This window comes from Sparus aurata, chromosome 23, assembly GCF_900880675.1.
Source record: "Sparus aurata chromosome 23, fSpaAur1.1, whole genome shotgun sequence".
NCBI lineage: Eukaryota > Metazoa > Chordata > Actinopteri > Spariformes > Sparidae > Sparus > Sparus aurata.
Genome location: NC_044209.1, coordinates 14,525,078 through 14,534,672, shown reverse-complemented (window position 1 = coordinate 14,534,672; position 9,595 = coordinate 14,525,078). Strand labels below are relative to the sequence as shown.

Sequence of the window (9,595 nt, the reverse complement as noted above, 5' to 3'; positions counted from 1 at the left end):
GCAAACGTGTGGAAAAAGTGTCAGACTGCAGACTGTTAATTTTGCATAATTGTACCAAGACCTAACTGAATCAACATACTGGCATAATTGATTTTTTGTTGTTGTTTTTTTTTTTTACCAATTAGCAACCTGGTGCTGTGAGATTATTAAGTCAGAATGTCTGTGTATTGAGGGTGTGTTTGAGTTGCTGTCCATAAACTGAACAAAAAGAGGAAGAAGACTGAGAAAAGTAAAGAGTGAAAAGGAATATATATGTATATAATATTGTTCAAAATTGTGTTTGTGATGTACAATTTATCCTATAACTGAAGACATGGTTAAAAAAAACACCAGACACATACACTGCTTTTTCAAAGAAATTCAGTTTTAATACTTAATGTAGGTGAAACAACAGCCATCAAATTTTTTTTTTTTTTTTTCTACAAACAAGACAGCAAAAACAGACAATGAACAGAACTGACAAGTAATTATGAAATTATATCAGCAACACATAGAAAATACTTATGAAAATATTACAACATACTTAATATTACAAGCAAGGCATGCAGTCCAAAGTGATGTTTTTTTTATTAAAATAACTTGTCTTGTTTCATCAAAATTGTAAGGTTTATCGGTCAATAGATGCAATAAGAGAGCAGGAATAAATCCAAGTGAAGTGTTTCATTACAGAATGTATTGAAAAATGTAGCCACTAAGAATTCACCGAGATAAATCACAGTTTACCACAAACATCGACTAAAATAACATTGTCAGTCATTTCAAAATAAATGCATTTAAAAATACACATACACACACATTCAGACTTGAAGTCAATTAACAGGCTACAGTCATTATTAAAGTCAGCTGTGTGTGTGTGTGTGTGTTTATATGTGTGTGTGTGTGTGGAAATGAGACCAGTCCCCTGTTCCTGCTGAACTGAGCCAGCCGACGTCACACACTGATTATCAGCACAGCAGGCACAGGAGACCGACCCAGCAGGGGGTGAGGGGTGGGGGCAGACAGACAGACAGACAGACAGAGACACACACACACACACACACACACACACACACACACACACACACACAGAAAAGTCAGAACACCGCATGCACAAGTCAAACAGACACTGATGCTCATGCAGAAAATCAATAAGTGGAGGCATTAAAAACATATGAACGCAAACAGAGAGCTACACATACGATGCCCCTGAGAGACCCTGGCAACAGGCGATACAAATGACAACATACGATGACATATTGCTGCTCGCCCGACAGGAACAGGAGCAGTCCTCAGCACTAATGAGACAGCTGACATTTAGCAGACACGGACACACTGAAGCCGCACTATTTCAGCTAATTCAACAGATCACAAGTTATTACCAGAAGCTTATAGACGCTTATACCTGCCCTCGGCCACAGTGCACCCACCCTGACGCTTACAACACACAAGTGAGTCATCCACACATTTCACAGTAGAAGTGATAAAGTGTGATTCTTAAGTTTGGTGGAGAAATATTAGTCAATAGAATGAGAAGCAGCATGCCGTTGACCTTTGACGGACTGCCGCCATTAAAATGTGGCACAAATTTTAACAGAGTTTCCAGAAAGTCATCTGGAGAAAAACAACATTTCCAATTGAGATAAACAGCGGATGGTGCTCATTCTCCAGTCAGGTGCAACATAATCAAAAGAGCTGTCGAAAACATGATGGCAATAAAGCATTGATGTTTGTTTCATGTGCTCGTAGAAATAAGTGGAATGGAAAACAGTTAGAATCTCAGGATTTTCATATTTTTGGGTCTTTGGAGGATGTAAAATGGCTCTAGGTCAACTGCAGTGAGCAGCGTTTTATGCGTTAGAGGCCATCTTGCACGTCTGAAGTCTGGTGTTGATGTGAGGAGCAGCGGTTTGATGCAGTGCGGCCCCTCCCTAACCTTTCCGACCCTCCTGCCGGCTGCAGCCCTGTGGCGGCAGAACTTAACCACTGTGAACATGGCACACACTCACTGTTCACATGTGGGTTAAGTCCTGCTGCCGCACAGCCAGGTTGCATGGGCGTCTGTTCCTGACAGTGATGGGTGTGTTTGTGTGCGAGTATGCAAATGAGAAACATGGGTGTGTGACTTGTGTTGTGAGATGGCAGATTAGTGTGCATCTGTGTTTGTGAGATAGAGCTTGCTTTCTTCATGTCAGCCATTGGAAATCCCTGGCAATGTGATTCAGTCCTGTAGTCTCAAAAATCACTCTGCCAGGAATTCCCCTGGCCAACAGAGACAACTAGACAGATTTGTGGTGAGAAGAAGACGTCAAAGCACGCACAACACAAATAATAAATACCCTAACAGACCTGCTCCAACATCCTACCCTCTACCCTCTCACCATTCTACCTTTTGCCCACATCTCTGTCTTATCACCCTCCGCTGTGCTACATCTTCGTCATTCACAGGTCGTAGAATTTGCGCTCTCTCAGCCCCTGTGTATGTGCATGGTTCTCGTCTACTCCCAGACTTCCCGTGGCCTCTTATAAAAATAGCTTTTCAATGACAGAATGGAGAATTAGGTTAGAAGGAAGTGGCCAGTCAAGTGGCACTCCCTTTAAAGACGTTTGCCCCCGCTCTGCTCTGCTTCTGCCCCTTTATCTGTGCCCCTTGTGTGGAAAAGAAAAGCACAGAACTTTGTTTCCTCTGCCGCAAAGCTACTACATCTCATCAGAAATTATCAGGAATCCTTTGATGTTGCATACGGAAAGTGATACTGTATTTATAGGATTTTTCGACCTATCACTGTCTGTCAAGTGATATCTGATATCCTACAGGAGCTAAGAAGGACAAACACACACACTCATCAGTCCCCCGAGCAGAACCTCTTACTCTGAATTCCTTTTTGTTGAATTATACTTGTCTGGACAGGACGTTTTTAAATAACTGAATGTCATCTCCAAGCCTCAGATCCACACTGAAAGCTATTTTGCCATCAAGTCTCTTCATTTTCGCAACGTGAATATTCCACCATGCACAAGGTATGAGTCAGTGGGACACCTTCGGGGAACTCCGGACTCTAAATAAGTTCTAGCTGGCTGTCTGTCGTCATTCTGGGCCTGACCAGAGAGCTGTGCCAGGGACACAGTGCACTCACCAACGCTGTATCATTGTTGCTACAAAATCAGCCAGATCTGAGTGTCTTTGGTCTTTAAGCAGCAAGCATCCTCACATGGGATATAAACCATGGTTCATGTGCAGACACTTTCGAGTTTCCTTCAGACCAATGTTCTTTCTCTCAGTCCGCGGTCCAATCAACCAATAACACCAGATTATAACTGTTCAGGACACACTGTGAGTTTGGTGCTACTGGGGAAAGCTGAAAACCATAGATTCACTCTCTGTCTGCTCTCACTTTTCACACAGATTACATTATGAGAAGCATTTTTCAGTCTCCTGATAGTTTAGCATAATTTTAAGACCAGGCTATGAGAGTTGTTATTTTCACAAAATACAATATCTACATAAAAGTGAATCTTAACACATTTCCTGTTGGATCATACTTGTGAACTGCTCCTTAAGTTCAGTTAATTTTTATGAGACGTGCATTGTAGCCCTTTGTTGGTCTGTCTCCACATGGTCACAATAAGGCCGTCTCAATACAAAAGGTCGTTTAAGGTCCCAGCACCCATCAAAGACAGCGTGCTAACTCCCCTTTAACTCCTCTCCTCCATCAACCTAAAACCCTCTATCCCACCATCCTTTCATCTGGCAGCGGTTCATCTTGTGTGTTATTTTCTCTGCCTTTTCATCTTTTCCATCGGTTTCTCTCTCTCTCCCCTTTCGCGTTCCCCCCGTCGAACCCGCAGCCGTTAATGTCTATGAGCTCATTCCTTCCCTTCTCCTGTAATGACGGCATTCTGGTTGACGCACGTTGTCCAACACCTCACCTCAAACGCTCGCTGCAAGGATCTTAACATGTCTCACTTTTGCATTTGGCCCACCTCGTGTTTTTTTAAGTCCCCTGGCGGAGCAGGGCAATATTGTTGTTACACTCTTCTCAAATTGGATGTTTATTATGGTTAAGAATAATCATAAGGTTCTGCCATGTGGGTTGCCACTTATTGGCAGCTCTTAATTGTGCCAACGTGTTGTATCCTGACAGAGGCGCCGAATAGGAAAAATTCACTGGATGACAGTCGCCAGCAGATGTACCCTGGTAAAGTTAAAACCTTTGTTTTTAAAGGGTGTCTTCATGGCTTATGGCCTTGTATGCGTGTGCTTTGATGGTTTAGGGCTGCATGCTTAAGGCTATGTGTGTGTTCTACTTAGTTAATGTTCACGCACACGACGTATGGAGGTCCAAGTGTAGACGTGGCCACTGGCTGTTTTCTCAGACCGTCTCTCCCTTTCAGCCAGAGTTCAGAATTGACTTTGCCGTTTACACAAGGGCACACAGTTAAGTGGAAAAGCCTCTGTTGAGACAGCTGGATCTCAACCCCTTGTTGTTTCAACACATATCTTCTCTCTCCCTATGCCCTTGTGTGTGCGTGCACACACACACACACACACACACACACACACACACACACACACACACACAGATGCACTAAGAAATGCACACAAATGCTCATTGGCCAGACACAATCTGCCCTCCACACATAACATGCCTGCTATCAATAAACAAACACAGTTATGTCAGGGGGCTGCCGGGCAAACATGGCATGTGCATTAGTTTGGTTCTCACCCTGTCTCATAAACCAGGAATAGTACAAATACATACCAATCTGACATCATTCACACCTCCGGGCTGTGAACTGCTACACAGAGCAAACAGTAAGCGGGGTGACCAACGGGCTGGCTGTGCGCTTGTATTGTGCACTTCATTCAATAATTATGTATCAAACTGAAGCCATTTTTGTATCTTTCCATTGCATCAGAGAAATTTACAGAGGGCAGTCTGTTTCCAACCGCAACTTCATGTGAAATCGATACTTCTAAGTTTAATGGCTCTGGAGCACACAAGGGCAACAATAACATCTAAATTCCCTTCTCAGAATGTAAATATGCCACATTTGCTTTTCATAAATGCTATCGTATCCATTACACCATGCGCTGATAGCTGCAAAAGCCAGCCCGCAGAGGAGGAAGACATGGAAAAGTAACTGTATTAAGTAGAGTCCAAGAAGGTGAAGAGATGAGGAAAGATGCCTGACAAAGCAGAAACTGTGGCAGCGCTTCCTCTACAACTAACTTTTCAGTCTTTCATCTGAGCAGTCACAGCAGTGCAAACTAACTTTCATAGGCCTTGCCCTCTTTCATCTGTTGGATGGATTCTAATTTAGGGCTGTCGGTTTCTTAACCCCAACTTTAAAATCTGGCTAAAAACTGTAGTGAAAATGCAGAAAACACTTTGAACCCACACACCTTATGTCGTACCACACCCTGGCTCTCTTTCGACCAGACAGAGAGTGTGTCTGGGGGTATGTGTGTGCATGTGAGGTTGTGTTTGTTTCATGTTTCGTGTGAGGGCGTAATTATTGCAGAGCCCGTGACATTCAGTGACATTCAAACAAGGACTTGCGCTCCACTATGGGCCTTCTCTGTTGCCGTTTTCCTGAATCAAAGGCGAGAGTTCACTGGCTGGCCTGGAATCAATGGAACGCACCACCACATGTGGGACATTAATCTGAACATAAAAAAAAACAAGTATTTCCAGCTCCACATTGAGAAAAAAAAGAGAAAAGCTCAAAGTCTCTTCGGGCTGTAAAGCTAGCCTCAGCAGTGAAGAGCCCAGCCCAAGCCCGGGTCCACTCCCTGTAGCCCAATGTGTGTAACCCTATCCTCAGCCTGATTCTTTGCCAAACACCCTCACCACCACCAGCCCTGTACTTAGTGTACAGCCGCCCTGCTGCCACTGAACCACACATGCACAAATGGATGCAGAAACTCAACTCACACACACACTTTTATTCCACTACGCCACGGTTTCCTGAGCCTGGACCCATTCCTACAGATTGCTGCCGGGCACACCCACCCCACCAAAGCCAAAGCTTCAGTCCTGGATCCCCACCTTCTCGCCTCCTTCTATTCCCTCTTTCCTCCATCCATTCATGAATCTGGCCTTCCCCGGTCAGTTTTACCAATCTAATGATTCCTCGCTGTAAAAGGCAGAATAATAACACCTCCCACCTCTCTCTGCTCTCTTTTTGCGTAGAGGTTATCTGAAGTCAGTCACACACAGAGCAAAGTGAAATCAATTCATTCTTATCTTGTCTTTCCTCTGCGCTCCAGCGTCACGTTAATGACCTCAAGCTCCATTTTCGCCTTCTACTGCCCGATTTGGTCTTAACCAACGCTCCCAGAGGGCAGACAGGGAGACAGAGACAGCCGGCCCTGAACTGTGGCTGAAACTGGGTTAGCTACAGTAGCTGCTGGATTCCCTTCCTTTCATGGAGGTTTGGGAGCTCGCAGACTTACAGGGACTCTGAACAATGAGAGGAATGTTTGAGCGGCTCCGGCCTCGCTTCGCCACTACCATTTCGTCCCTCGACTGCTTTTCTAAAACTTTTTATGACCTCTGTTCTCGCTCTGTGAACACCCGCCGGAGAGGTACACAGATTGATGCACATGGAGTTAAATAGATTGCACACATGGGTAGTTGGATGACATACATACCATGAGCGGATAGTTGGAAAGGAAAGCAGACAAACAGGTAGAGGCAAAGCAATTACGCGAAGAAACATACAGACGGGTGGAGATATAATCCCTAAAATAACAGGCATTCTGTACAGACGGACAGGCAGACAAGCAGCCAGAAAGACAGACAGAAATTAAGCCATCCCATTCAAAGGAACTATTTACGTCTGACCTTTGTAATGGAGCCGGTCCACAGTGGCAGACTCTGATCAACACAATATTCCAGTGCCAAAATTACAGTACATTTTAACAGCAGGCAGACATTACTGTCGCTCCGTGTGAATGTTTGTCCTGATCAACAGGTTGCAGGAGCCAGAGTGTGAAGTGCCTCTCTGTGGGAGACCGGTGGTTCAAGAAAAAAAAAAAAAAAGTAAGAGAAAAGAGCAAATTTTCCGGGTCATAAAGTCATAAAACAGTAAAAAGTCAACAGTCAACTTCTGAGAAGAGGCAGACGCGATGCTGCACCTACCTGAGACAACAGTTTTTACTCCTTTCATCTGTCTCAATTTCCCTGTCCCCCTGCTCTCCAGCGTCACACTCGAAGTTGAACTTCACAGTTGTCGTCCTCCCAACTCTCCATCTCTGTGTCTCCCACTCTCTGTCCGTCTCGTGGGTCTGTTTCTCCTTCGACGGTGCAGACAGCAGTGTGTGTGGACCAGAGTGAGTCTGGGAGCCAGACAGGGTGAGAGTAAGAGAGTGGGCGGGACCAACCCAGTGCAGGGGATTCCTTTATGACGATGTCAGAGGAGAGGAGGCCCTCCCCTTCCTCGTCTCTTCTTTGCCTCCTTCCCTCCCTCCTTCCCCTCCCTTCCCTTCCCTTCCCTCTCCTCCCCTGTGCACGGCCAAGGCTGCTGCTAGAACACAGGAAAGGGGGCAGGGAGATAATTGGCTGCACAGCTGCTAATAAATGAGCAGAGGCTGTTTGAGTCAATAGCAGGCAGGAAGAGGAGCAAGCTAAATGTGCAGTGTTATGGTGAACAAACTGTTCTAAATGTTGAGGATGTTGTATGGAGAGTTGCAGAAAGTTGCATGTTTTTAAGCATCCCTCTGAACAGATAGGGATGATCAGAGAACGTACAATAGCTATTTACAAGAGGCCCAATTGACACCTCTTTTAAATGCAGCTTTGCTCCTCTGCTCTTATTTATCTATGGAACTGTTTTCATGGTGTGTGTTTTTATGGTTTTTGTGAGCTCCTGTCCCAACACAATTTTCAATCATTATGCTCCAGAAAGAAGTTTTTTTTTTTTTTTTTAACATCTTGAAAGATACTGTTAACTCAAACCCTGCTAATAGCGGTTGTTTGGATGTCAGAACATACTTTCAGTACCGCTTTGCAAACTTGTTCTGAGATGTTCGTTATTTAGCTTTCATCCAAGAATGCATATACGTATGTGCACATGCAAGTGTGTTAATAAAATAGTGATTTTCAGTTGTAAAGCACTTTTCATTTCATGGAGAAAATCATTACCGGAGGTGTTGAGAGAACACCGATCCAATGTTAAACTTAAAATAAGAGGACTAGAAAAAAATTATGACAGGCTGTTACATTAAAGTAAATATCTAAATGCAGTATTAGGAGATGATCAAGGGGCGTAGCGTCAAAGAAAAGCTGTGGATCTTGCTTTGAGACTAATTGTGTGCAGTTGGAAGCTGATTATCTGACACTACATATGAGTGCATCCAAGCCAAAGTGGTGTTTTTTCGTGAAGTCGCAACCTTATCAGTTCTAGAGTATTAATGTCAGTGTGATAATATGTTGATGTAAAGTGGTTTCGTCTCTTGTTTTGGTGAAACCTCAAGCTGCTTTTTTTATGCTGAGAGAGGGACTTTAACTGGGGCAGGAGTGCAGGGTTACAGTAATCTAAGCAAAAAGAGACAAAGCACGACTGATATTTCCAGATCGCTCAAGCACGGTTACAACGTGGAAATTATTTATTGAGCGAGCGAGATCTGTGGGTATGAGTCAACCCAAGTGTAAATTTGAGTTACAGTTCGTGTGACTCTTGTTGTGGTGATTTTAATGTCCCTGTCAGAGCAAGAGGAAATCTTCCTCCCTGTGTTTTAGTTATGAAGATTATAAATCATCAGTAACACGTCCATAATGATTCAAACCGCCCAGTGGTAATGGTGGTTTCACGACTCCTCATAGGGAGAAAACAGCAGCAACGTATGTACATATGGGTCTTTGTGTGTGAGTGTGATTTGCTGGTGTCCAAGCTTGGTTTGATCTGCACCTGTCAAACATATAGGACCCCCCCCAACACACACACACACACACACACACACACACACACAGAGACAGTAACGCGAGCTTCAGAGACGGGCTATTAGAGGCTTTATGACTTCCCCTTCTTCCCCTGAAGTCTCTGGGTGTGTGTGTTAGCGGCAAAGTCCCGCACAGACAGCCTCGCCCCTTTGAGAGAGCGGACGTCACACATTCCACACACACACATACACATTTGCGCGTCTCTTAGCAACACATACACTCCAAGCTTAGTGAAATGACTATGCCAGTAAGCATGACCGCGACACAGTGTTTATCTTCAGATGGGATAATGTTTTGTTTGTGGACCTCAGTTTCTATGTTGTCTTCAAAGGGGATTTACAACTTTGCATAACAGCCAGAGTTGAATCAAGTTTAATGAATACCTTCACTTTTTGATTGTTAGTTAGCAAAGAATACCTGTGGTGTGAGTGAAGCCAGTCTGTCTTCAAAGAAGTGCTCAGATACTTTTGTAAGCGTTTTACAAGTAGATTTTACACGTAGAACTTCTTCCTTTTAAGTTTGACTTTTGTAAAAGTAGCTGAGGAGGAGGTACTAGCATCATGATATAGTTAAAGTACCGTTATGTAGAGTGGTTCATTTCAGAACAATGTATTGGATTCAGGCATGGGGAGTAACGGAAGACATGTAATTGGGATTACCTAATTAGGATA

At 43.9% G+C, this 9,595-nt stretch overlaps 1 long non-coding RNA gene across 1 annotated transcript; it reads right to left on the bottom strand.

Annotated features, from left to right (window-relative positions):
- Positions 1-343: 343 nt before the first annotated feature.
- LOC115574923 (uncharacterized) lies at positions 344-7,300 on the bottom strand. Its single transcript, XR_003982586.1, has 2 exons — positions 7,125-7,300; positions 344-6,987 (listed from the first exon to the last, which is right to left on the bottom strand). It is a non-coding gene; the product is annotated as an uncharacterized LOC115574923 (long non-coding RNA).
- Between the last annotated feature and the right edge of the window lie 2,295 nt (positions 7,301-9,595).